Source organism: Bos taurus, chromosome 7 (assembly GCF_002263795.3).
Source record: "Bos taurus isolate L1 Dominette 01449 registration number 42190680 breed Hereford chromosome 7, ARS-UCD2.0, whole genome shotgun sequence".
NCBI classification, from domain to species: domain Eukaryota; kingdom Metazoa; phylum Chordata; class Mammalia; order Artiodactyla; family Bovidae; genus Bos; species Bos taurus.
The window spans coordinates 18,310,886-18,337,091 of NC_037334.1; the positions used below are offsets into that span (position 1 = coordinate 18,310,886).

The 26,206-nt window shown below is 47.3% G+C and overlaps 1 protein-coding gene across 5 annotated transcripts in view; it reads left to right on the forward strand.

The window, feature by feature from the left end:
• The window catches only part of RFX2 (regulatory factor X2), a 92,946-nt gene that overhangs the window by 5,647 nt on the left and 61,093 nt on the right, over positions 1-26,206 (forward strand). The window contains exon 1 of one of the 5 annotated variants that reach the window (XM_024994392.2): positions 1-26,206. This exon is cut by the window's right edge and continues 10,296 nt beyond it. The gene's annotated coding sequence lies outside the window, so the exon portion shown is untranslated. 5 annotated transcript variants of the gene reach the window in all.

Consider the following 26,206-nt stretch of genomic DNA (forward strand, 5'->3'; position numbering starts at 1 on the left):
GCAGCAGGTGCAAAGGTCCTGTGGCAGGTGCAATCACCTGGCCCTGGTGAGGGCAGAGAAATGTGGCTGTGTGGCTAATGACTGGTGAGCAAAAGGAGGAGGCACAGGGCCTCAGGGGCCAAAGGCAGCAGTCTGGCTGCTATTCTAAGTATAAATTAGGTCTCGGAAGATTTAACCTCCTCCTGTAGCTGTCAGAGCCTTGGTGTCCAGTCGTTCACTGGAAGACGTACTTCCTGGACCTCTGCCATGTCTTCATCTCTCACTCATTCATTCATTCATTTGTTCATCACTCTCTGAGTCTCCAACTAGGAGAGGGCCATGGCTTCAGAACAAGGATGGGCTGGAGGCCTCTCCAGGGTCCAGCGGGTACACAGAGGAGGCAGGCGCTCACCTGGAGGGGCCATGAAAGGTGTCCACGAGGAGGCAGGCTGGAGTGGAGCTTTGACGTGCAGGCAGGCAGGTGGGGAGAGCTGTGGAGCGACTGTGTTTTCTGGAAGCTGAACACAGGGAATGGGGGAGACCTGGCTGGAGAGGAGAGCAGGTGTCAGCACCCATGGTCTGTTTCTGGAAGTGAAGGCTCGCTGCCACATGGCCACACTCATCCACCCATGTAGTCTCTGGCTGTCCTTTAGAGGCCACGGCAGGGTGGACTATTTGTGATGGGCACAGAATGTGAAACTCAAAACCTAACATATTTACTGTCTGGGCTTTTACGGGGACAATTTGCCTACCTCTGACTGGATGAGTGGGACTTGTCTGGTGCCAGGACGAAAGGTTTGTTGGGGAAGATCTTTGCGATCCAGTGGGATTTTGGTACGTGGAGTGGAAGGCATGGCCTCTGGAGGCCGGTGATGGAGAATTATGGTGTGGTCCAAGCCTGGGGTGACAGGGGCCTGGCTGACTACACCAGCTGGGGATGCTTGGGGAGACAGAGGTGCATGGTTCTGGGGGCTCCGAGAGCCCAGTGACTTCTTGTGGGACAAAGGACTGGGAGGAGTTCAGTCTGACTTTGGGGATCAGGCAGAACAGGCCACTTCAATGAGTCAGGGGTCCCAGGAAATGCTAGTGGGGAGAAGGGTAAGGAGTTGAGGCATGGGCATGGACTTGGCTGGCTTGAGGCTCATGGGGCCATTGGAGAGCAGGCAGTTTTCCGCCAGGCTACTGGATTTTGGGGTCCGGAGATGGGGAGGGAGGCAGTCCAGGCTGGAGGTCAGGATCTGGGTGCTGTCAGCATGTCATTGGTCATTTCAGTCATGAAAACAGATGCACTCACTCAGGGAGAAGCCAGAGAGTGAGAAGAGAAGGCCAGAGGCAGAACCATCCAAATTCCAGGAGCAGGAAACCAACCAAGAGTCAGAGGAAAGCAGTTTTTAAAAAATGACAGCAAAACACAATGACATAAAATTTATCATTTTAACCCATGTTACACGCACAGCTCAGTGGCATCAGGCACATTCACATTGTTGGGCAACCATCCCCGCCACCCATCCCCAGAACTTTCTCATCTCCCAAACTGAAACTCGGTCCCCATGAAACACTGACTCCCCATCCCCTCCCCCAGCCTCTGGCCCCAGCGTCTACTTCCTGTCTGTATGGCTTTAACTCCTTGAGAGACCTCCTATGGGTGGAATCAGACAGCATTTGTCCTTTTGTGTTGGTTTCTCTCACGGAGCTTTATGTCCTCATGGTTCATCCAAGGTGTAGCAGGTGTCAAGAGTCTCCTTCATTTTGGGGGCTGAATAATATTCCACTGTGTGGATGGACCACAATTTGTGTATCCATTCATCTGTTGATGGACACTTGGGCTGCTTCCACATTTGGCTCCTTGAATCATGCTGGACAAAGGAGGTTTGGAAGGCACAGGGGGAACCAGGCAAAGAGCTCTGAAGCCAGAGGAGGAAGCAACTCAAGGTCTGAGCACCAGAGGGTGAAATTTGGCAGAAACCAGAGAGATGAGCCAACGGGGACAGTCCCCCAGCAAAAAGGGGGAAGGATACGTCTCCAGAGAAGGACAAGAGGTTTGGCTCACGAGTGCCCGTCTCCTCGGCAAACTGTTAAAATCACACTAATGATATAGAAGCAGCCCATTCCTGAAGTCGCAGCAACACTTAATTATGCTTGTATTTTTAAAATGTGAACTGTTTATCTTTGGAGACAGCGCCATGTTTCCAGGATACGTTTCTGTCCAAAGGGTGACCTGCAGGGTAAGGCCTGGGAAGCAATTTCCCCCCAAAATCAACAGCCCACAAAAATGTGTTCCAGCTCCACCCGTCTAGGAAGCACCCAAAGAAAACACCACACAGAGGTTCCCCACCTTGCCTGTCCTTCTCAGAATACGCACAGATGGAGCCTGCTGAAGAAAAAATAAATTTGGAATTCCAGACCCACAGAAAAGAGCTTGAAGCATGTGCTTGGATTTTGTAAAGAATTCTTCATCTTCTAGAGGAGTTCACCTTCCTGGGGACTTCTCTGAGTTTAGTGCTCTCTAGGGTCCCCACCTGTTCAACCAGTACTTTGGACCCCAAATATCAAACATCTGAGTCACTTATAGTTAGCCAAACACTTAAGTGTATTCATATATCATCGTGTGGGGAGTTACAAGGGGAGAAAGTGATAGAGAAATTTTAAATTGCTATCAGCCATTTGCCACTGACATTCGGACTGGAAGTTAAAACGTGAAGTGAGTGTAATTCCAGAGGTCCTCAATTGTGTAAATCAAGGCATGGTGATACGGCCAACTTTTAAAATGACAGGCAGGCATGAATAGGAGTTATTTCTGGAGACTTCCCTGGTGGTCCAGGGGCTAAGACTCTGAGCTCCCAATGAAGGGGTCCCAGGTTCCATCCCTGGTCAGGGAACTAGATCCCACAGGGCACACAGTAAGCTCCCACCTACGTTCTGCAACTAAGACCTGGGGCAGCCAAATAGAGATTTTTTTTTTTTTCTTAATAAGAAGGTATTTCTGGAAGCCCTGTAACAAACAAATTCATCGCTGGCCTTAGTCCATGCCTGACCGAACCTTTATCACCGGGACTGGACTGTGCTCCTTGGGGAAACTCGGCAGGGACCGGAAGAGACTCACCAATGAGCCATTTTCTAGCTGAACAAACCACAGGATGGCGGAGTAAGACGTGGCGGCCCCGCCGAGATTCTGATTGGGAAGCGTCTCCTTCCCTTGAGTATGTGGGGTCTGCAAGGCCTCGCTTCTCCGGGTCTTGTAGCTCTAATGACCGCAGGAGCCCCACCTTCCTCTCCCCTCCTGTTCTGGAAGGAGGGTTTCTGTAGTCTTAGCTCTGCAGCAGTAAGCACACTCAGAATCACTCCCAGATCCTGCAAGTAGACTGCGTGCCTTGGGCTCCCAAGTCTTACCTACTTCTTCATCCCCTCGCAGTCCACCCCGCCATGGCTGTCCTGGGCACCATCAGGAGGAGGGGTTGAGCACATTGTCTCTGCTTTCTGTAGCCAAACATATGGACTGGCCCCTCCCCGTCGTTGTAACTACGTGGCACTTAGCTCTGTGTTCAAGGCTTGTCTCCATCCAATCCCTTTTCTCTTCATTACCCATCTTTCACGACTTCTCTGGATGGGCTTGCGATGCCTTAAAACAGGTCTTATACTTGGGTCTCCCCTGTCTCTGAAATGTCATTTCTGCTGATGAAAACTTACCTCTTCTCTGATGCGCTTTCGCCAGGGATGCTTGAGATGGTCATTGGTGAATTAAGTGGGAAAGCTGAGTAGGCTAAGTTTCTCCAACGCATCACTATTGACTTTGGGGCCTGATTGTTCTTGGTGGGATGGTGGGGAGGCTGTTCTGGGCCTCCTAGTATGTTGAAGAGCATCCCTGGCCTCCAGCTGACCAGAGCGCCCACCCCAGCCCCCCAATCCTAATGACAACTCTGTCCCCGGTAGGTGGCAAATGCCCCCTGGGGGGCATAACCAGCCCCTAGTTAGGTACCCCTGGATCAGTCAGTCAAAAGTACCAGAGCATGTAGATTTCACATCCCATGCTACATGAACGTGCCATCATGGCTTATGTGTCTCATTTCCTGTTCTCGGTTGTGAGCCCCCGGGGACCAGGACAGCTGTCCCTGCCACACTTCCCACACGTCTTTGTACTTCACCCGTGAGTGATTCAAACACTTGAGCCAGAGAGCTCTTCAGGCCTACATTGAGTAGCGAGCAAAAATCCCGAAATCCTTGCCTGCGATTTGGTAACCCTCAAAACTCCGTGTTTTTCAGTTTGGCAATTCCTCAGAAAGTGAAACATGGAGTTACCATATGGCCCAGCATTTCCATTCCAAGTGTGTACCCCAAACAATTCAAAACCCACCATGTCTACACCAAAACGTGTATACAATGTTCATGACAACATTACTCATAATGGCCAAATGTGAAAATGACCCAAACATCTCTTTGTAGAAGAATGGATACACAAATGTTGTGTACCCACATACTTGAATACTATTTGCCATTTGAAGCAAATGAAATACTGATAATACTACAACATGGATGACTCTTGAAAACACTATGCTAAATGAAAGAGGCCAGGCCAAAAAAAAGGTCACATATATGATTCCATTCGTAGGAACCATCCAGAATAGCAAATCCACAAAAAGTCACTTAGTAATTGCTGGAGGTTTTGAGGGTGGGGATGTGGAATGGGGAGTGATTTGTAATATATGAAAGTTTCTTTGGGGGATGATACAGATATTCAGGAATTAAATAATAGTGATGGTTTTACACATTTGAGAATCAGTAAACTTTATATTTAAAAAAACAGCAACCTGTGTTTTAGATTCAGCTTAGATTAACATTCCAGCCCCTTCAATATGTAGTTTGTTTTTGTTGTTGTTGTTTTGCACCAAATCCCCAGAGAAATTTTAATCAAAGACCCCTGCTGCTAATTGACTCTCCTTTTGGCCCAGCCAAAATCACAGGTTGCCTTCTTTTCCAGAAAGCTGGGCTCTTCCTGGGGACACGAAGTCTTACCACCCAGTTGCTGCTGGGTCCTAAAGCCAGGAGCCACCTACACAGTTGTTGCTGTTGTTTAGTTGCTAAGTTGTGTCCGACTCTTTTGCAACCCTGTGGATTATAGCCCACCAAACTCCTCTGTCCATGGGATTCTCCAGGCAAGAATACTGGAGTGGGGTGCCATTTCCTTCCCCAGGGGATCTTCCCAGAGAAAGAACCCGTGTCTCCTGCACTGCAGGCAGATTCTTCACCGCTGAGCCACCACGGAAGCCCATGCCATACACCATGGAGGATGTTTAAGTGCCTAATTTTACATCAAGCCAATTGCAATGGCTTGATTCATATTCGTTTGCTTTGGAGCTTTTCAAAGATTTCACTCCATTAAAAAGTCAATTTGAAACAAATATACTTACATCAGTTAGATTTATTTCCTCCACAAGACATGGCACTCAGAATTTGTGAAAGAACTCTTCTTTCTGCAGTGGGATAGGGCCACACTCATCACTGTTTGGAACCAGATTTTATTTATGGCAGTTCTGGTCATTTGCAAAGGATGCCAAGTGCCAATAAGACTTCACTTATGGGCACTGAAATGTAAATTTCATATCATTTCCATGTGCCACAAAATATTTTGACTCTAACTTTTTTTTTTGACCATTAAAAAATGTAAAGGGACTTTACTGACAGTCCAGTGGTTAAGAATCTGGGCTCCCATTGCAAGGGTGACACAGATCCTTGGTTGGAGAACTAAGATCCCACATCTCTTGATGCAGCCAAAAAGTAAACAATAAATCAAAAAAAAATTTTTTAAGTAAAAATCATTCTTAGTTTGTGGGCTGTACAAAACCAGGCAGCCAACTGAACTGGACTTGGCCTTGGGCATGGGCCATGGTTTTCTGGCCTCTTCCCTGTGATGAAGGATGGAGTCCAGTGCATTCACAGCCTGTGTTCCCCGAGAGCCCCCAGCCCACACCCTCTGCTCCAACCAGCCCAGTCTTTCTGCCCTTCTGGTCCCCACCCCCAGGACACACACACTTCCCTGCACAAGGTTCTTGCTCTTGAACTGCCCCACCCTCCCCATCTACCCCACCCTCACCCCTCCACCCCCATGGGAAGGTCCTGCTTGTCCCACAGCGTCCAGTATGGGACAGTCTCAGGCCCCTACCCCAGGGTTTATCGTCCCAAGTTCTACCTGGAGTCAGCCCCTGTCATCTTTGGCTCCAATGGCGTTACTTGTGTGTTTCCTTTTCCCTCTTCCCTGGTGGCTCAAATGGTAAAGAATTTGCCTGCAATGCAGGAGACACGGGTTCAATCCCTGGGTCAGGAAGATCCCCTGGAGGAGGGAATGGCAACCCACACCAGTATCCTTGCCCAGAGAATCCCATGGGCAGAGGAGCCTAGTGGGCTACAGTCTATGAGGTCCCAAAGAGTCGAACACGACTGAGCTACTAACACTTTTCTCTCTCACACAGTGTAAGACCCCTGAGGACAGAGATCAGGTCTGTCTTTGTGGAGCACCAAATAATTTGTTGAATTGACTCTACTGCTGCTGCTGCTGCCAAGTCTCTTCAGTGTCTGACCCTGTGCAACCCCATAGACAGCAGCCCACCAGGCTCCCCCGTCCCTGGGATCCTCCAGGCAAGAACACTGGAGTGGGCTGCCATTTCCTTCTCCAATGCATGAAAGTGAAAAGTAAAAGTGAAGTCACTCAGTCATGTCCGACTCCTAGTGAGGAGCATGGACTGCAGCCTACCAGGCTCCTCTGTCCATGGGATTTGCCAAGGAAGAGTACTGGAGTGGGTTGCCATTGCCTTCTCCTGAATTGACTCTAACTCTTACTAGATCAAAATCTGACCATTCTTTGAAATCATTTTGCATATTACTTTCTAGTAACATTGGGCCTTGTGAGAGATTTGTGATTTCACAGTTGGGGTGATTTACCCTAGGAGTCCCCTGGATCACGATTGTCCAATGGAGACATAACGTGAGCTGTATGTAAATTTAAAATTTTCTAGTAGCCATGGTCTCAAAAGTAAAAACAGGTGAAATTAATTTGAATAATATTTTTTATTTAACCTAGTATCTCCAAAATATTATTTTTTCAAACCACAGCATGTATATGAAACCGTTTTTATTGAGGTAGTTCTTGGGGGGCTAAGCCTCTGAAATCCAATGTGTAATTTACACCCAGCACGCATCTCAGTTCAGGTGGGCCACATTTCAAGAACTCGCTAGGAACGTGTGGCCACCATGGACATATTGGACGGTGTGGGTAAAAGTGTCAAATGAGGTCAGGCACAACCTTTAGATCATTCCTACTCCTTTTATATATTGACTGGCTGAGCGAGCTTCTCTAATTTTGGTGTGAGGGCTTGGTTGCCCCATAGCAGGTGGGATCTTAGTTCTCTGACCAGGGATTTAATACACGTCCTCTGCATTGGAAGGCAGAATCTTAACCACTGGATCACCAGGGAAGTCCCCATCCCACCTCTTTTTAAAAGACAACCACTTAAAACGATAATAATAATGATAAAAAGTGACCAGTCTTTGAGCTCTTGACCATCTTCAGTCCTTCGTACTCTCAGTTTGAGGTCACTCACAAGATCTGAGGAGCCCAGTTCCCCCCACCTCAAATGTTTGCCATTTTCTAAAGTGATCACAGTGGAACTTTGTGAACAGGTGTCCACACCTGGTGCTGGGCAGTTGGATCCCAGAATTCCCGAGGGACCATCTGGGGACTTTGAGATCCTTGTGGGCAGTTCCTGGAAGTCTGTTTACTTCCCCTTTTCCATTACGGAACCAAAGTCATATCTTTTCACTGTAGAAAAAATCCAACTCGTATTACAAAGTAAAGAGGAGAAAGAGAGCCTCTGGCTTCCTCCTCTTCTCTCCTCCTGCCCTTCCCACCAATGATAAAGTTCAGTGTGGTTGCTTTTCAATTTTGTATGCAGATAAAACATCCTCACTGATACTTTCTTATTCTTTCATCGAAATGTAACTGATAAAAATTCACCCCTATGTAAAGTGTACAATTTCATGGCTTTTAGTATCCTCACAGGATTATGCAGTCATCACTGCTATTTCTAGAACATTCCATCACCCGGAAAAGAAACCCCGTGACCCTCCCCTAGCCCCTGGCAGCCATTACTCCACTCTGACTCAGTGGACTTGCCTGTTCTGCGTGTTTCCTGTCTATGGAGTCACTCACTCTGGCCTGCTGTGGCTGGCTTCTCTCACGGTCGTGTTTTCAAGGTTCATCGTGCTGTGGCGTGTGTCAGTGCTTCCTTCCTTTTTCACAGGCATATTATGCTCACTTTTCTGCACGTGCTGTTTTCATCTGATATTTAGTCTGTGTCTTTCCTCATCAGTGTGTGTCTGCTGCATCTTTGTTTGTTGACTGCCTGAGATTGCTCTGTACAGATGTGTCCTGAGGCATTTACTTAGCTCCTTCTTAGGGGCATTTCATTCGTACTTTTTCACTTTCATCAGCAATGTTGCAGTGAATGTCCTCATCCAAATATATTTAAGCATTTGGTGAGATGTTTGCAGATTCCCAGAAGGGGAATCGCTGGGTGTAAGGGAACTTCCTTGCTTTTGCATTAGCTTGTTCTCATGTTCTTACTCCTGTCTTGCAGCAGTGGCCACTTCCAACCGTGTCCTTGCCTGAAACTACGCCCTCTTCTCCCACCACCCCCAGCACCATCACACTCCTTCACAATCTGCTTGTCCTTTACCCTTAACTTCCGGTCTCACTCATAGCATAGCAGGTCACAGAACTTTGGACAATAGGGTGAACTTGCGTGTCCCTGCCTGACCACCAGGAAAATGCACAATGATTGCCCCCCTTGGATCTGCCTGGGATTTCAAAGATTCTGGGGCTCCTCGCCCCCTCTCCCTGGACCAGCCCATTTCGCAGCCCACGTGTGGCTGACTCAACCCTGTCCATCACCACCAGCTGCACCGCCTGTGCCTCTGGGGGAGGCCCAGCCATTCGGCAGGTTTGTGCCGACACAAGTTCACGCTTGTTGCCTTGACTCTGAGCCAAGGCTTGCGTGGCAGCAGCACTTCCCCACTCCCATCCCTTCCAATTCCCTGTTGGTACGTGATTTCCAGCTGTTGCCTCGAATCCCCATCCCCAGCTTCGGTGAAACCAGATGACGGGTCCCTCGGGGTCATTGTCCTCCAGTGCCGGGTGGGGGCCCGCTCCTGCTGGGGTGTCTCCTCCCAAGTGGAGACCCCGTTTCTTGTGCAGCCTCTAGATGCTGCTCTCCAACCTGTCTCTCCATGTCATCTGACTTCTCATAGAGTATACACTGTGACTCTACGAAAATGACATAAAACCAGGATCCAGACCAAGTGCAATAAAGTTATCCACCCCTAATCAAAGCTGTCCCCCCACTTTAAATGTAACAGATCATATGTTTCTTTTTAACATCCTTGAAGACTTCCGAGACACCTAATTTGATTTTCCTTTATTAGTGTTTCACGAATATGAAATCTTCTAGAAACTGCCTGCTCCTTTATCCTCCAGTGGTGAGGTTCACATGGAAGGAGGGGCACAGGCAGGAAGTCTTCATTTCTCTCAACTCTCAAACTAGGACATATTCTCCTTTCAAAGTCCTGATGGTGGGAAGCCCGCCCCTAGCTATCCCCTCCTCCCTCCTTTCCCGAAATCGGTTATGTTTACGGGACACATCTGACCAAACATTGTGGCATTTTAAAAGCGGGCTTTCTTACACCTTCCCCCACGTCACTGAGGTTTTCAAACAGAAGGTCTCTTAGGAATAGAGTGTGAGAAGGATTTTTGTCCCTTAACCAAGTTTACTTCTGAAAATGGTACAAAGAATTCCAACTGAATCAGCTCTCAGACCTAACTTCCTCATGGTTGGGAGCGGTGCTGTATTTCACTTCTTTCCAGGTAAAGAACAAAGGGACAGGGACTTCCCTGGGAGTCCAGTGGTTAAGACTCCACACTCCCAATGCACAGGGCCCGGGTTCAATCCCTGGTCAGTGAACTAAGATCCTGCATGCTGTGGAGCAGCCAAAACACTAAAGATAAAAAAGAATATGGGAACAAATTCGTTTATAGAGCATCTTTTTTTGCTACTTTTCTGGCATCTGCCCATACCTGCCGGGTCATTTTCTTTTAATTGAGATAAAATTCACATAACATAAAATTCACCATGTTAAGGTACAAAGCAGTGATTTTTAGGATATTTACAATGTTCTGTATCCTTCATCACTATCTAATTCTGGAAGTGTTTCATCGCCCCCAAAACAACCCCTGTGCCTGTTATGAGCCTCTCCGCATTCCCCCTCCCCCAACCCCTGGTAAGCGCTAACCTACCTCCTGTCTCCGTGGATTGGCCTGTTCTGGATGTTCTCTATAGTGGCATCCTATAATCAGAGGCCCTTTGCGACTGACTTCTTCCACTGAGCATCGTGTGCCAAAGTTCATGGACATTGTAGCAAGTGTCAGTGCTTCCTTCCCTTTTATGGCTGAATTATATTCCATTGTATGCATGGACCACAATTTGTTTATCCGTTCATCCGGTGATGGACATTTGGATTATTTCTACCTTGGGGTTATTCAAAGTGATGCTGCTCTGAATGTTTGTGGACAAGTTTTTGCTGTAAACGTCGATTTCCATCTCTCCTGGGTGACTACCTAGGAGTGGAGTTGCTGGGTCATATGGTGACCAACTTCTAAAGGAGGTGCCAAATGTTTTCCACAGCAGCCACGCCATTTTCCATCCCCACCAGCAGCGTAGGAGGGCTCCAATTTCTCCTTGTCCTCGCCAACACGGTCTTCTTTTCCCTTGTTTTTATTATAGCCAACCTAGTAGGTGTGAAGCAGTATCTTGTGGTTTTTAATTTCATTTTCCAAATGACTGGTGATGTTTGAGCAAAATCTTTTCATTGCCCATTTGTATACCTCCTTTGGAGAAATGTCACCTCAAAAGTGTGAGCTTCTACAATTTTCTTGCATCCATAAATTCTTTCCTTTGTGAAATGCCCAAAGACCCTGAATCATAAAGATGGGGGAGATCACATCAGAGCTATGTGGAGCGGGTGGTGGAGGGGAGTGAGGGTCAGAAGCCACAGGGCAAGAGGGCTGTCCTCTCTCTCCCTTATGGCCCAGCTCCTGCTCTGGCTTGTGGGCACGTCCTTTTCAGAGACTTCCTGATATCCTACATCCTCCTGCTTGACGAGGCAAACTGGACGGGGATGTGGGTGATCACCCTCAGAGTGTCCTTGGTCTCTGGATGCTCAGATTTCCAACACGCAATTTGTCATGACATGGCCTGTTGGACACCTGTCCATTTATCTACCCTCAATTGTTTTAGGCTCTCTCTTAGAGATAAGAATGATTATTATTATTATTTTACATTTTAAAGCGGTAGGAGAAAACAAAATGAACAATAGTTTAGAAACACATGAAATTCCATGAAATTGACATTTCAGGGGCCATAAATGAGGTTTTATTGGTACATGGCCACACTCATGCATGTACGTATCAACTATGGCAGCTTCCGCCCTACATCAGAGGGGCTGAGTAGTCTCCGAAATGAGCATCTAACCCTAAAACATTCACTGTGGGGCCTTTTACAGGAAAAGTTGGCCAAGGGCTGGTCGCCCAGTTCTTCTGGTTATATTTGACCTGCATTGGGTACGGCATCGTGCATGTATGAACATGATGCTGGCTTGGAGGTGTGTAAACACTTAGACGTGCCGGCACTGTTTAACATTATTTTTCACTTCCTTTAAGACAAAGGGGATAATATTACTGTATTATCTTCTCCCGGTTGCTGTAATTAGTCTTGGTGTGGCCACACCCATCCTGTAGGCCGCATTCCCTTTCTTCCTATGTCCATGAGGCTGGGCCTTCCCCTGTCCCCAGCACGCTGGCCATTCTCTCTGAGCAGCCTCCCCATCTTTCAGGCCCGGTGAGCCGGGCTGAGTTTTGACCAACACGTGGAGTGGGCAGGTCCTCTGCCATCGGGAAGCTCCAGTTCTTCTTCCTTCAGATCTCCTGCTCACCAACACTCGGCCCTGATAGCAGTCCCCCAAGGACAGGTCCCTCTTGGACGGTCACACGTGCTCTGGAATCATGGCGCCCAAGAGTAATTTCTGAAATGAATCACGGCTCGTGGGAAATCCAGCATCTAGAACCATTGTGTTCATGTTGGAACAGATGCCTAAGAAGTCAAAATGTGGGGACTTCCCTGGAGGTCCATTGGTTGAGACTTCATCTTCCAATGCAGAAGGTGGTGTTCGCTCCCTGGCCGGAGATCTAAGATCCTGTCTGCCGTTTGGGGTAGCCAAAAAAAGGAAAGAAAGAAATAGACAAATATCTGAATAAACATTTTTCCAAAGCCGATATTTAAAGGGCTAATAAGCACATGGAAAGATGCTTAATATTACTCATCATTAAGAAATATATGAATCAAAACCACAATGAGATACCACTTCACACCATTAGGATGACTAGTACTGTAAAAAAAAAAACAGAAAATAACAAGTGTTAGCAATAGGATAGAGGAGTTGGAAACCTTGTGCATAAGCAGCAGGATGAAAAATGGTGCCGCTGCTGTGGAAAGCAGTATAGCGAGTCCTAAACAAATTAAACCTGGAAATTACCCCCATGGTCCTGCAGTTCCTCTTTTGGATAAATACCTAGAGACTTGGACAAATACTTGTACACCTGTGTTCACAGCAACACTAGTCACAGTAGCCCAAAGATGGAAGTAACCCAAGAGGCCATTGAAAGATGAATGGATAAACAAAATATAGTCCATCTGTACAATGAACTATTATTCAGACCTAAAACAGAAGGAGGTTCTGACACCTGCTTCAACATGGATGAACCTTGAGGACATGATGCTCAGGGAGAGAAGCCAGTCACAGAAGGACAAACACTGTCTGATTCCATTTGCAGGAGGTCCCTGGAGGAGTCAGATCCACAGAGACAGGAAGTAGATGGTGGGACCAGGGTCTGGGAAAGAGGAGGGGAGTGAGTGTTTCATGGGGACAGAGTTTCAGTTTGGGAAGTTGAGAAAGTTCTGGAGATGGATGTTGGGGATAGTTTCACAACAGTGTGAACGTGCTTAATGCCGCGGAGCTGTGCACTTAAAATATGGTTAAACTGGTAAATTGTGTTATATGTATTTACCACAATTTAAAAAATAATAGTACATCTTTTACTCCACTTGGTTTTCCAGTGTTGCACTAGAGGAAGCATATTCTTTCATAGTTCAGATCTTGTAAAGTCCCACATCTCCTGCCAAACCTTGTGATCACAGCTTTAGTAAGGGCCCTGAGAACTTATCTTGTAAGCGGTCATTTGCTAGTTGAGTGATGTGTCATTAACTCATTTTGCTTCCACACCCTCACTTGGGAAGTTTATCCTCTTGGGTTGACAGGCCTTCCTAGATGGGAAAGCAGGGGAGGAGAGGAGACTGAGGGCCAGTCTGGCCACTCACAGGTGTTCCGGCACCAGCCACCAGGCCTCCTGGGCTATTTTGGGCAGGCACCCTGTGCTTGGGAACCTGGGCGCAAGAAGGAATATCACAAAGGAAAAAAAGTAGAATTGATGTGTTCAGAGTCATTTGAATGCCCGTATGATAGCAGATATTTTTATGCCAGGGCTTCCCTGGGAGCTCAGGCATAAAGAATCTGCTTGCCAAGCAGGAGATTTGAGTTTGATCCCTGAGTCTGGGAGATCCCAGGGAGAAGGAAATGGCAACCCATTCCAGTATTCTTTCCTGGGAAATCCCATGGATAGAGGAGCCTGGTGGGCTACAGCCTGTGAGGTCACAAAAGAGTTGGACACAACTGAGCGACTAACACAAAATCATTTTATGTGAATATGAAGATGAGTAAAAATTTAAAAAAAATTTTAATTAAGCGTTTAAAATTTTGTTATGTTGTTTAAGACATGAATCTTAAATGACCATCGGAAACAGCGCAGCGTGCCACATGCAGGGGCCCAGTCTGGCATGCCACCTGTTTTTCAACAGGTTTGGATAATGGTATTTATAAGTCAATAGGGACAGTTAATACTGAGCTCATCAGCAAGTCAATGGTTGTGGGCTGTGATAATCTACCTGCATGAAAATAATAGAGGCCACCACTTTATTTTTTTTTTAATATCTATTTATTTGGCCATGTTGGGTATTAGCTGCAGCATGCAGACTCTAGTTCCCTGACCAGAGATTGAACCCAGGCCCCCTGCATTGGGATCAAGGAGTCTTAGCCACTGGATCTCCAGGGAAGTCCCCATCACTTACTTTCATGTTGACTAAATACTTAATGAGTTAACCCTTCATTCACTGGGGTGACTGTACCTTTTGTGTTCCAGTGGTTCAAAAAAGGAAATCAAAAGAATAATATTTTGTGACACATGAAAGTCATATGAAAAGCAAATTTCAATGTTCATAAATTAAGTTTTATTAGAAGAGAGTCAGGAGCAGGGTGAGGCCAGTAAGACAGTCACCTTGGACACAAAATGTAAGGAGAGGCCAAAGAAAACCAAGCCATCAACACAAATTGTATCCTTTTTAAAATTGTTTATTTTTTAATTGAAGGATAATTGCTTTACAGAATTTTGCTGTTTTCTGTCAACCTCAACATGAAACAGCCATAGGTATACATATATCCCTTCCCTTTTGAACCTCCCTTGCATCTCCCTCCCCATCCCACCTCTCTAGAGTGGTTAATACAGAGCCCCTGTTTGAGTTTCCTGAGCCGTACAGCAAATCCCCCTTGGTTATCTATTTTACATATGGTAATGTAAGTTTCTATGTTACTTTTTCCATACATCTCACACAAATTTTATCTTGATGCAGTATTGGAAAAAAAGCAAACCCAGGGACTTCCCTGGTAGTCCAATGGTTAAGAACCTGCCTTGCAATGCTGGGGACACTGGTTCAATCCCTGGTTGGAGAACTAAGATCCCACAAGCCACGGAGCAACTAAGCCTGCGCACCGCCAACTCTGGAGGCCTTGCACCACAATGAAGATCCTTTGGCCATAACTAAGGCCCAATGCAACCAAATAAATACATATAAATACATATTTTAAAAATAAAAATCAATGCCAGAAAAATCCATGATGAGCACTATATCAAAGTCTTAAAGACAGGATCAGTGTCTCCAGTTTTTCTCATCTACCCCAGGTTCATTCCTTGTGGAAGGTCCTGGGCAGTTTTCTAGAGATAGTCACTAAGTTGAGTAGCCTCAACAGAGAATTTGGGGCCCATGAAACCAAAACCACTTATGCTCTGGCCCTTTATAGAAAGTTTGCCAACACTTGATTGAAATCAATTTATTCTGTTGATCCCAAACAGCAAATAACTATTAATATAACCAAAATACAGATTCAACACTTTGTCTGTTGCCTCTGTCTTGGGTGCTCTTTTTTTTTTTAAATGAGTGTATACTCGTATTTCATTTTTGGATAATGGTATTTATAAGTCAATAGGGACAGTTAATACTGAGCTCATCAGCAAGTCAATGGTTGTGGGCTGTGATAATCTACCTGCATGAAAATAATAGAGGCCACCACTTTATTTTTTTTAATATCTATTTATTTGGCCATGTTGGGTATTAGCTGCAGCATGCAGACTCTAGTTCCCTGACCAGAGATTGAACCCAGGCCCCCTGCATTGGGATCAAGGAGTCTTAGCCACTGGATCTCCAGGGAAGTCCCCATCACTTACTTTCATGTTGACTAAATACTTAATGAGTTAACCCTTCATTCACTGGGGTGACTGTACCTTGGCTTCTTTACAAAATGGTATTGTTCCTGTCCATCTTCCATATCTAGGTCTTCAGAAGCTCAATTAGGAACTTATGAAGCATTAATAATCAGTAAAATTTGAAATAGTAAATGCCACACAAGCTTCCTCCTCCCTGATTCTCCTGCTTTTACTCTTTATCCCGATGGTCTGAAAAGAGGGCTCTTCTAAGAACATGAAAAGTTGAAAGTAAAAGTCTCAGTCATGTCTGACTGAATTCTCTAGGCAGAATACTGGAGCGGGTAGCCTTTCCCTTTTCCAGGGGATCTTCCGAACCCAGGGATCAAACCCAGGTCTCCCGCATTGCAGGATTCTTTACCAGCTGAGCTGCAAGGGAAGCCTCTAAGAATATAAGTGAGATGATGGTGTACCACACCCGCCCTCCCAGGGCTTCCCTCACAAGCTAGAATAGAATCCCGACTTTTGGCTGTGCCCATGGAGTCTCTGCTGGCATCTCTAACGCCCCTGCCCTCCTCTACTGAAAGGCCTTTGCACCCACAACTCCCGGTGCTGGGAGTGCTCACTCCCACCTCCCTCCGGGTCTGGCCTACTCTCAGGTCAGTGCCACCCTCTGTGGCAGCCCTAACTGGCCTGTCAAGGCCCTCTTCTCCCCCAGGACCCCCGACTCTGTCCCCCATCAGATCTCCGGAATCACCTTGTGTTTCTGGTGACTGGTTTCTTGTCTGACTCCCCTGCCCAAGGATGTTGGTGCCCCAAGCTGGGCTGTCATCCCCTGTGAATCCTCAGAGCCTAGAGCAGTGCTTGCACTTAGCAAATTCACGCCGTTCCTTTGGTTCATCAGTAGTGGATAGTTACATACACACACTCCCAGATTCTTGTAACCACCACCCACCCAGAGGGCAGAGAACGGTTCCAACACCCCAGTATGTTCTCTTGAGCTGCCCATCTACAGTCAGACCCTCAACCGCCCGCCCCCCAACCGTCCCCTGGCCACCCTGCTCTGTCCCCACCCTGCGGTTTCACCTTCTCCACAACCTCATGTAAGTGGAGGTGCGCAGCATGTACCTTTACCTTTTTTTTTCAAAAATTGCCATTTTAACCACTTAAAAGATAATTTTATGTATTTTTGGCTGTACTAGGTCTTCATTGCTGTGCAGGCTTTTCTCTAGTTGTGGTGAAAGGGGGCTACTCTCTAGTTGGGGTGCACAGGCTTCTCGTTACAGGGGCTTCTTTGGTTGCAGAACACAGGCTCTAGGGTACTCGGGCTCAGTAGTTTTGCGGCTCCTGGGCTTTAGAGCACAGGCTCAAAAGTTGTGATGCATGGGCTTAGTTGCTCTGAGGCATGTGGGATCTTCCCAGATCAGGGATGGAACTGGTGTCCCCTGCGTTGGCAGGCAGACTATTCACCACTGAGTCACCAGGGAAGCCCGGCATGCAGCTTTTAAGACTGGCTTCCCTCACTCACTGTGATGCATCTGAGACTCAGCAGGCTGATGGGTGTTTCAGGAGTTTGTTCTTTTTACCACAGAGTTGTATTCCATCGTGTGAATGTACCACAGTTGCTTTATTCAGTACGGTTTCTTTTAATGTTCAGTGTCAAATTAATATCAATATTAAAGACTCCGGTCATGAGAGTGGCAGCGTACTGCAGACCAAGTAGGTTGAACAGTACTGGTGTTCCCTGCTGAAACAGCACGCTTTAGGTACAGCCTGCACATTTACAAGAACTGACTTGCCTTCAAGTGCTTGCAAATGTATCACAGTTTTTTAAATGATACATAAGTAATACAAACGGGGCTTCCCTGATAGCTCAGCTAGTAAAGAATCCCCCTGCAATGCTGGAGACCTGGGTTCGATCCCTGGGTTGGGAAGATCTCCTGGAGAAGGGGAAGGTTACCCACTCCAGTATTCTGGCCTGGAGAATTCCAAAGGGTTGCAAAGAGTCGGACAAGACTGAGTGACTTTCACTTTCAAGTAATACAAACAACCCTACCTACAATTTTTTAAAAACCTATAAAGGGCTATCATCTGTAGAAGTCATTAATAAATGTAAGTTTCTCTCTCATCCTCCTGACTCGCTCGCCTCCTATGACATAAACATTGTTAATAGTACGTGTGTCCTTCTCGACCTTCTAAATAGATTTACCTATTTTATAGCATATATCTCTTATACGTGCTCAGTCGGGTCCAACCTTTTTGCAACCCCAAGGACTGTAGCCTGACAGGCTCCTCTGTCCAGGGAATTTTCCAGGCAAGAACCCCAGAGTGGGTTGCTGTTTCCTCCTCCAGGGGATCTTCCCCACCCAGGGATCAAACCCGAGTCTCTTTCATCTCCTGCATTGGCAGGTAGATTCTTTACCACTGCACCACCTGGGAAACCCTTAAAGCATATATATCTGCATTATATATATATATGTGTGTGTGTGTGGCTGCACCAGGTCTTATGTTGAGGCTTGTGGGATCTTTAGTAGTTGCAGTAAGTGGAATTTTGTTTCCTGACCAGGGATGGAACCCGGGCCCCCTGCATTGGGAGCTCGGATTCTTAGCCCTTGGGCCACCAGGGAAGTCCTGATAGCTAATTTTTTTTAACATAGATTCTTTCTCAAATATTTGAAAATCTTCTGCCAAGGCACCATAGATCTTGGAGATCTTTCTTGGAGAAAGCACCTCATTCTTTTCAATGACATCCTGGTATTACAGCAAGGATGTACCATAATTTATTGGATGATTTCCCTAAATGATGGACATTTGAGTTACTTGCAATGTTTTGTGACTTCAAATAATGCCACCCAGAATGTTGCCCATATGTCCTTTTTTAAAAAAAAAACAACTTTATTGAGATAAATTTCACATACCATCAGTTTGGCCCATTTAGAGTGTGCAGTTCAGTGAGTTTTGTATATCCAAGGAATGGACCCATCACCACTAACTCCAGAATGTTCCATCATGCCAAAAAGAAACCCCGTGCCCATTAACAGTCAACTACTCCCCAACTCTCCTTCTCCCTAGCCCCTGACAGCCACTCACCCACTCTCTGTTTCTGTGGATTGCCTATTCTGGACACTTCTCATCAACGCAATCGCACACTATCCAGCCTTTCATGTCTGGCTTCTCTTGGTGAGCATCATGCTTTCGAGGTCCATCTGTGTTGTCATGTCAGTGCCTCTCACCTCTTCGTGGCTGAGTAATATTCCAGCCATGGATTGAACCCGTTTTGTTGAATTGGCTGACAGACAACTGAGGCTATGAGGAGCCATGCTGTTGTGCACATTGGTGAACAGTGTCTGTGTGTCTGTGTACCTTTCAGGACCCGTGTACTTCTGTAGGACAATTTCTGAGAGGTGGGAAGAGACACCACTCTGGCTAGCTCTTCCCTCTCTGGTGGTGCAGGCTCACACATATCCTTGGTCTTGAGAGATGCTCAGAGGTCGTTTTCTGCAGAGGCAAAGCCTGCTCCTGGGTGAGAACCACCCCTCCTCTCCACCACCCAGGCTGCCCCATTCTGCTTCGCTCCCAGCACATGCGCATGAGGATACTACCTGTCTTTGCATCAGCCCTAAACTTGTTTCATTGCAAACCCTAGGAACTTGTGGCAAAGAAGGCAAAGCACAGAGGATCTCCTTATGGGGTATTAAACTCCCCCAAAAGGATGATGTACTGCTTTGAGGTCTCAGGCAAGGACAAGGTTCTGAGAAAGGAAAGGGGACCGTGATCCAGTGTCATCTTCATAACAGCAGTGCGGCAGGGTTTACTTGGAAGGAAAACTGCCACGTTTGGCACAATGCTGGGAGAGAAACAAATACAAAGTCTTGGGCCAAAATGACGAACCCCACAAGTATGCCCTGGAATGAGTTACAGCACAGAGCACGAGGCGCTCCCTGAAGGGCTGATCTGGCGCATCTGTTTTGAAATTCCAAACACCAAAGTGCATAACTGCTTTGGGGCTTGCAGGTATTTATAGGTGAACATCAGCCGCTGATCTTGGTTGCCTTTGAATGGAGTGAGTTAGATGCTAATTAACACCTACTGAACATCTACTGCGTGCTGGGCCATCTTTGTAGGCTTCATTTTATAGAATGAAGCAACCAGCCGAGGCAGACAGGATTTGTTTTCTCTGTTCACAGAGAAAGAAATGGAAACTCAGAAGCGTTTAAGTCACTGGCTGAAGGTCGTCACCCAGCCAGCAAATGGAGAGTCCAGGATTCAGATCCGAGTACCTGCTCTCAGCCATCACATTGTATTCCGGGGGTGGGATACTTTGCTGGTGCTGTGTGTCAGGTGGAGGGGGCGGTTCACACGTCCAGGACAATTTCTCCCTCGTCTGCTGTGGGTACGATCAGGACTCCACCGGCCCCACCTCTGACCCTAATGGACAGATGCTCTATTTTATTCATTTAGCAGGAATTGTACCAAACTTACAAAGCAACTTTTTGCATTATAGTTAGATTGGGTGCTTAATTTAAAATAGATAAACTTTGTACCTTTTATAACGTGTAAGCCAGATAAACTGGTAATGCTTTAGAACTCTCTTGGCTGTACGAATGACAATTTCTGTGTTATCCCTGATAAAGACCCCGCCCGTTCCACATCTGTCCCCTTGGTCACTTCGCACTGGGCTATCCCTCATTCATCTTCTGTCTTCCTGAGTGTTGACCTTGACCGGGGCACTGCACAGAGCCCCTGCCACCCGGGGAAGGCCTGTCTAGAGGTTGTTAGGTGGTCCTTGTGTGCTTGTCCGTGGTCATTGACATGTAGGGATGAAGCACACTTGCTGTTTGCTAGAGAATCAGAAAGCTGGTGGATTTCTCTCGGTGTCCCACATCCTCAGGGATGCTCTCTGAATCAGCAGGACTGAGCAGTAGGCCAGGGAGATGCTGAGGTCCCGAAAGAGGAGCGTTAAGTCCAAATTACTGAGCTCAGCCATCCGCAGTTAATCTAACCTTCAGCACCACATTTGTCTCCTGAAAAAGAGGATTTCACTTACACAGAGTTGTGTCTTCGTGATTCCAGCCCACAGTGAGCATTAGAGGGCTTTTTTATTTTTCAGTTCAACATTACTTTTTTCCTTATTCAAATCATTTCCAGTTCCACGTGGACAGAAATCTTTCAAATATTTATCTTAAAAAACTATATATGCCGAAGTAGTGGTAAATGATTTTCAAATGTCATAGTGGTCAAGACAGGGACTTCTAGAAGCAAGAGGAGTTGGGACCAGTGTTGGGACGTGGGAGGGTTCGAGAGGCAGCTTTTTTTCCCAAGGCAGCGTTTTGAGTGAGAGAAAAGGGGGAAGGAAGATGGGGAGGCTGGTCTGCCATTACTTGAGTTAAGTTTCTTCATCTGTTTCTCTTTCCACCTTTCAAGCAGAGCTGCTGCTGCTGCTGCTAAGTCGCTTCAGTCATGTCTGACTCTGTGTGACCCCATAGACGGCAGCCCACCAGGCTCCCCCATCCCGGGGATTCTCCAGGCAAGAATACTGGAGTGGGTTGCCATTTCCTTCTCCAGTGCATGAAAGTGAAAAGTGAAAGTGAAGTCGCTCAGTCGTGTCAGACTCTTAGTGACCCCATGGACTGCAGCCTACCAGGCTCCTCCATCCATGGGATTTTCCAGGCAAGAGTACTGGAGTGGGGTGCCATTGAGCTAGAACATTTTATTTCATTTCTTCTCCCAGTTATCTTTCACTCTGCTTCGGAAGCTGACTTAATATGGAGCTGGGTATGGAGACACCAGAAACAGAACCAGACAGAGCTGGGCATTTGTCGGGGTCCTGAGGGCTATTGCTGGTTTCCTGCTCCTGGTCCTTCCCTACCTGGCACCCGTAGAAACTGTTTGCTGAGAAAAAAGAAGACTCATCTCAAATCTTGATGTATAATAACAGGAATGTCCTTGAAAACACTTTCAGGGTCTTCTGGTGGATTTTTCAATTTTGAAACTAACATTCTCCTCCCCCAAACTTTGGATGAAAATGCCTTTCTAAAATGGAATCTGTTTGAGTGTATCTTCTTGGCATTAATAGGCTTTTTGTTGTTTAGTTGCTAAGTCGTATCCACTCTTTGCAACCCCACGGACTGTAGCCCCCCACACTCCTCTGTCCATGGGATTTCCCAGGCAAGAATACTGGAGTGGGTTGCCATTTTCTATCAAGGGAATCGTCCTGATCCAGAGATTGAACCCACATCTCCTGCATTGCAGGCTGATTCTTTATTGTTGAGCCACCAGGGAAGCCCTTAATTAGTCTTATTAAGGCTAAAAATGTAAAATACTTCCATGATTTCTCTCCTTGTGTTTAATTAGAATGATGGATTTAACAACAATGACCACAGAACCTTGTTTTGCTCCGTCTTGTCAGAGCATCCTGACGTTAGGCTCAGGGTTGAAACTTGCATGGGGCCATGAACAGAAGGTGCTTTTGTCCCTGTAAGTGTGGATGGGGATTTGTGATAGGGAGAGAGGAGCGGATGGATGAGATCCATATTCCTAATTTTGCCTTTGTCACTTTATTTTCATTTCTTGAGACATCCCTGGGTGCTGTGGAAGGGATCTCAGACTAGATTTTTGGTCCTAGGCCAGTCGAGATAAAGCTGTAGCCCAGAGACCTGAGACTACTTCCAAGCCATGGAGGGTCCTCCCCTCCCTAAGACAGGCGGGACTCTGGGAGCTGGCCCGTGTCCACACATTACCCAGAGCCACAGAGCTCTGCTCTTGAAATCCTCACAGCAAGATTCCTGGCCTCGCTCGCTTATCTTGCATTAAATTTCTCAGTAATCTCACATAGTTCAAGCATGACTTAGCAAGATATACGCTTTTATTTTTCTGTGTGACCCTAGAGCTTCCTATTTAAGGTTGCAGGTTTGAATGTTGACCTAGCAAGAAAAATCGATGTCTAGAAATGAATTTCTGGTACTACTTGGACATGGAAAGATCAGACATGTTGGTGGATTTCCAAAGAGGTATCTAGTCACCATAAAGACCAATAAAAAGGGCAGATCGTGTGTCAACGATCTGGAGGACAGGGCTTCTATTAGAGGACAGGGCTTCTATTAGACTGTTGAGGGGGACTCATGGGGTTAGGGGACAGCTCTTGGCCTGACTTGGCCCATTCAAGCTGCTGTTTCAGAGAATACCACAGACTGGGCGGCTTATAAACAACAGAAATTCATTGCTCACAGTTCTGGAAGCTGGAAGTCTGAGTTCAGGGTGCCAGTGTGATCAGTGAGGGCCTTCTCTGAGTCACAACCTTCTCACTGTGTCCTTACATGGCATAGAAGGGGTGAGCTGGATCACTGGGGTCTCCTTTATAAGGGCACTAATCCCATTCACGAGGGCTCCACCCTCATGACCTAAGCACCTACCCCAGGCCCTGCCTCCTTCCAAAGTCACATGGAGCAGTGGGGTCAAAGAGGCAGTCTGAGGGCTCCTTCCCAGCTACAGTCAGCCCCAAGCCTGGAGGCTTCTGGAGGCTCTGCTGTGAGTCTGGAGACCTGATGAGTGGTTGTGTGTGATGCCCGGCTCCCCCCAACCCCAAGTAGACTCCTGAGGGCCCTGGAATCATAACAAGTGGGTCCCGTGGCTGAAGAATGGGATTGGAGACTGGGAGCTCCCAGGAGGGACTTTCAGGTTTGGGGTAACCCATCTATGACACCTGCTTCTGGGCCAAGGCTCTGCCTTCCATCCTGGGCTGGTGGACAGACATCCATGCACCTATCTCTGGCCAGCCCCTCCTCTTTCCTGCAGGACTTTTGTTCCTGTCCTATCTGTACATGGACAAGCCGCCAGCAATTCTCACCTCCCTCCCAAGTCAGTCCCTCTTGTTTGATCCTGCCCATCATGACACACACCTGCTGTTGCTTCTTCCATTTACAGAAACCCTCTCTCAGCTGCCACACCATCCCTCTCTTCCTCTTTCCAGTAGAGATTCCTGACAAATCTTGTCTGTTCCTGGGTCTCTGGTTCCATAACTGTTGGTCTCTCCTGAACCTGGCCCATTCCCTGTGGCTTTTGCCCACACCACTCCCCTGAAACTGCTCTGTCAGAGTCACAGTGACCTCTGCCTCACTGAGTCCAGTGGTCATTTCCCAGCCCCCAATTCCCTTGGTGCTCAGGATACCACTTGCTCATACTTCTATGTCCTCCTCTTTTCAGGCTCTTTTGCTGGAGTCCCTCTCTTTCAGGATCTCTAAATGATGGAGAGCCTGGCTCTGGGTCTCTTCTCTGTTCTCCCCTTATGAGCTCAGCCAGTCTCGTGGCTTAAAATAGATCATCTATACACTGGTGGCTCCAGCCAATGTCATCTGTATACTGCTGGCTCCAGCCCACCTCCTCTATACACTGATGGCTCCAGACCATGTCATCTATACACGATGACTCCAGCTTACTCTTGCCTCTCAAACCTTTACTTATATATCTACCTGAATATCTCAGTATTCCAACTCAGATGTCTGAGCCTCTCAACCCCTCACACCTTTAAAAATCAACTCCTGGCTGCACCCCAGGCCTGCTTCTGTTTCAGTTTTCCTGTTCTCATCCTTTTAATGGCAAAAAAATCTTTAAGACACTCTTGACTTCTTTCTCCCACACTCTGCATCCGGCCCGTAAGCAAATCCTGCTGACTCCACCCCCTGTGTTTATCCAGAGTCTGACTGGCACCCCTCTGCTGCTGTCACCCAGCCTGGGCCACATGATTGTCTCTCACCTGCATGACCACATTCACCTATTAATTGCAGTCTCTGCCTCTACCCTTTTTCTTCTTCACCTACTCTCAACCCTGTAACTAGAGGAACCTGGTTAAAACACAAGTCAAATCAGGTCATTCCTGGGCTGAAACTCTTTGGTCGCTTGGATTTCACCCAAAGTGAAAACCAGAGCCCATGTGATGGTCTGTGTGGCTCTTTCCTGCTCATCTGGTTCCCTCAGCACTAGTCACTGGGCAAGTATGATCCCACCTCAGGACCTTTGCACTGGCTGTTCCCTTCAAAAGAATGCTCTTCCCAAAAATACCTGAATGGCTCTGCCCCTCACGTTCCTCATCTCTGTAATCAGTCCTTTCAGGAAGGCATGTGAGAGCCCTTTAAAAGCTGCAGCCCCTTCTCCCCCCACCCCACAGCCCCAACTCTGCTCCGTTTGCCCCTTGGAATCTGTCACTACCTGACGTAGTATATATTTATCTTGCTCATTTTGTTTACAATCTCTCTCCCTTGTCCCCTCATTGCCTACTAGAACATAAACTCCACGAGGGAAGGGAATTTGGTCTGCTTTGATTCCTGGGCGATGCCTGCCCAGGCTGAGCAGTCAGTAAATGGATTTTGGTTCAAATCAATGAATAATGCAACTAGGATGCCCGTGTCCATCCTCTTTCTGGAGAGGGGGTTTGGGGTCCTCACACCTGCATGGCAGAGCTTCCCTCCAGATGGGGAGTCCAGGCAGACTGGGCACTGTCCCCTGGCAACCCCAGAACTAGAGATCGGCATGATGACCACTCCACATCACTGCTTAGCCCTGGGTAAATGGCCCAAGAGTTTGACCTGGAATTCCTGGTCTCCCTGAAGCCCAGGTTCAGAGTCTTAACAACAAGGGAATCCACCTTCCTTTCTTCTCAAGGACACGCATCCATCTATCCTAGGAGCGACTTCTGGACACTGTCTTAAGACAAAGGTTCTGTGTACCACGGGCCAGGCCCCAAGCAAGAGCTTTAATTATGCACCAGTCTCTTAGTGTCATGTGCTTTGATCATCTGAAATGTTGACCCTTGTGGCTGGAGCCACGTGCTCCCCATTCAGTAAATGTGTTCGAAGATCATTGGCTGCGCTCCCCCTAAAATCAGACCATAGCTTTGAACCCCACAATCCCTTTGTAAGACTGGGGGCTGCCCCCTCTCCCTTTTCCTGGTCCAGAGCCCCCAGGGACCCAGGCACAGCCTGCACTGCTCCACCAAGCTGGAGCTCTCTGACTTTGAGTTCAGCTGACTTTCTCTGTGGGTCAAGATTGGCCAACACTAGGGACCTCCCTGTGGCCTCTCCCTGTGTGTCCCTGTGCTTCCTGCCATCTGGGGCCCCCAGTGTGGCCTAGCTTCCTCTTCCGGGAGACTTCCTGTCTGGGAGCGGGGGGAGGGGATTGGGAGGGTGGGGGGGAGAGCAGACACCAGGTTGCCAGATGCTGTCAGTTTCTCCCCGTACTCTCGCAGGATGCGTTTCTAGCGCCAAGTCCATGGTTTCCTTTGCACTTATTTCTTACGCACTTGACGTTCTCAAAAGTCTTTTTCATTAGGTATCTACTTCTCTGTTCTTACGTGTTTTTCAAATAGCTGAATCTCCGAGCTGTTTCAGTTTCTGTAATCACTGCCCAGAAAACCTCGGTGCAGTTACGAGCTACCCCACCTTGTTGGCTTGGTGATAAATAAATTCTTTCCTCTTGGAGAAAAAGGCACTTTCTCCTCCCAGCACTAGGAAGGCTTGAAGAAGTCCCTCCTCTGATGCTTTCCAC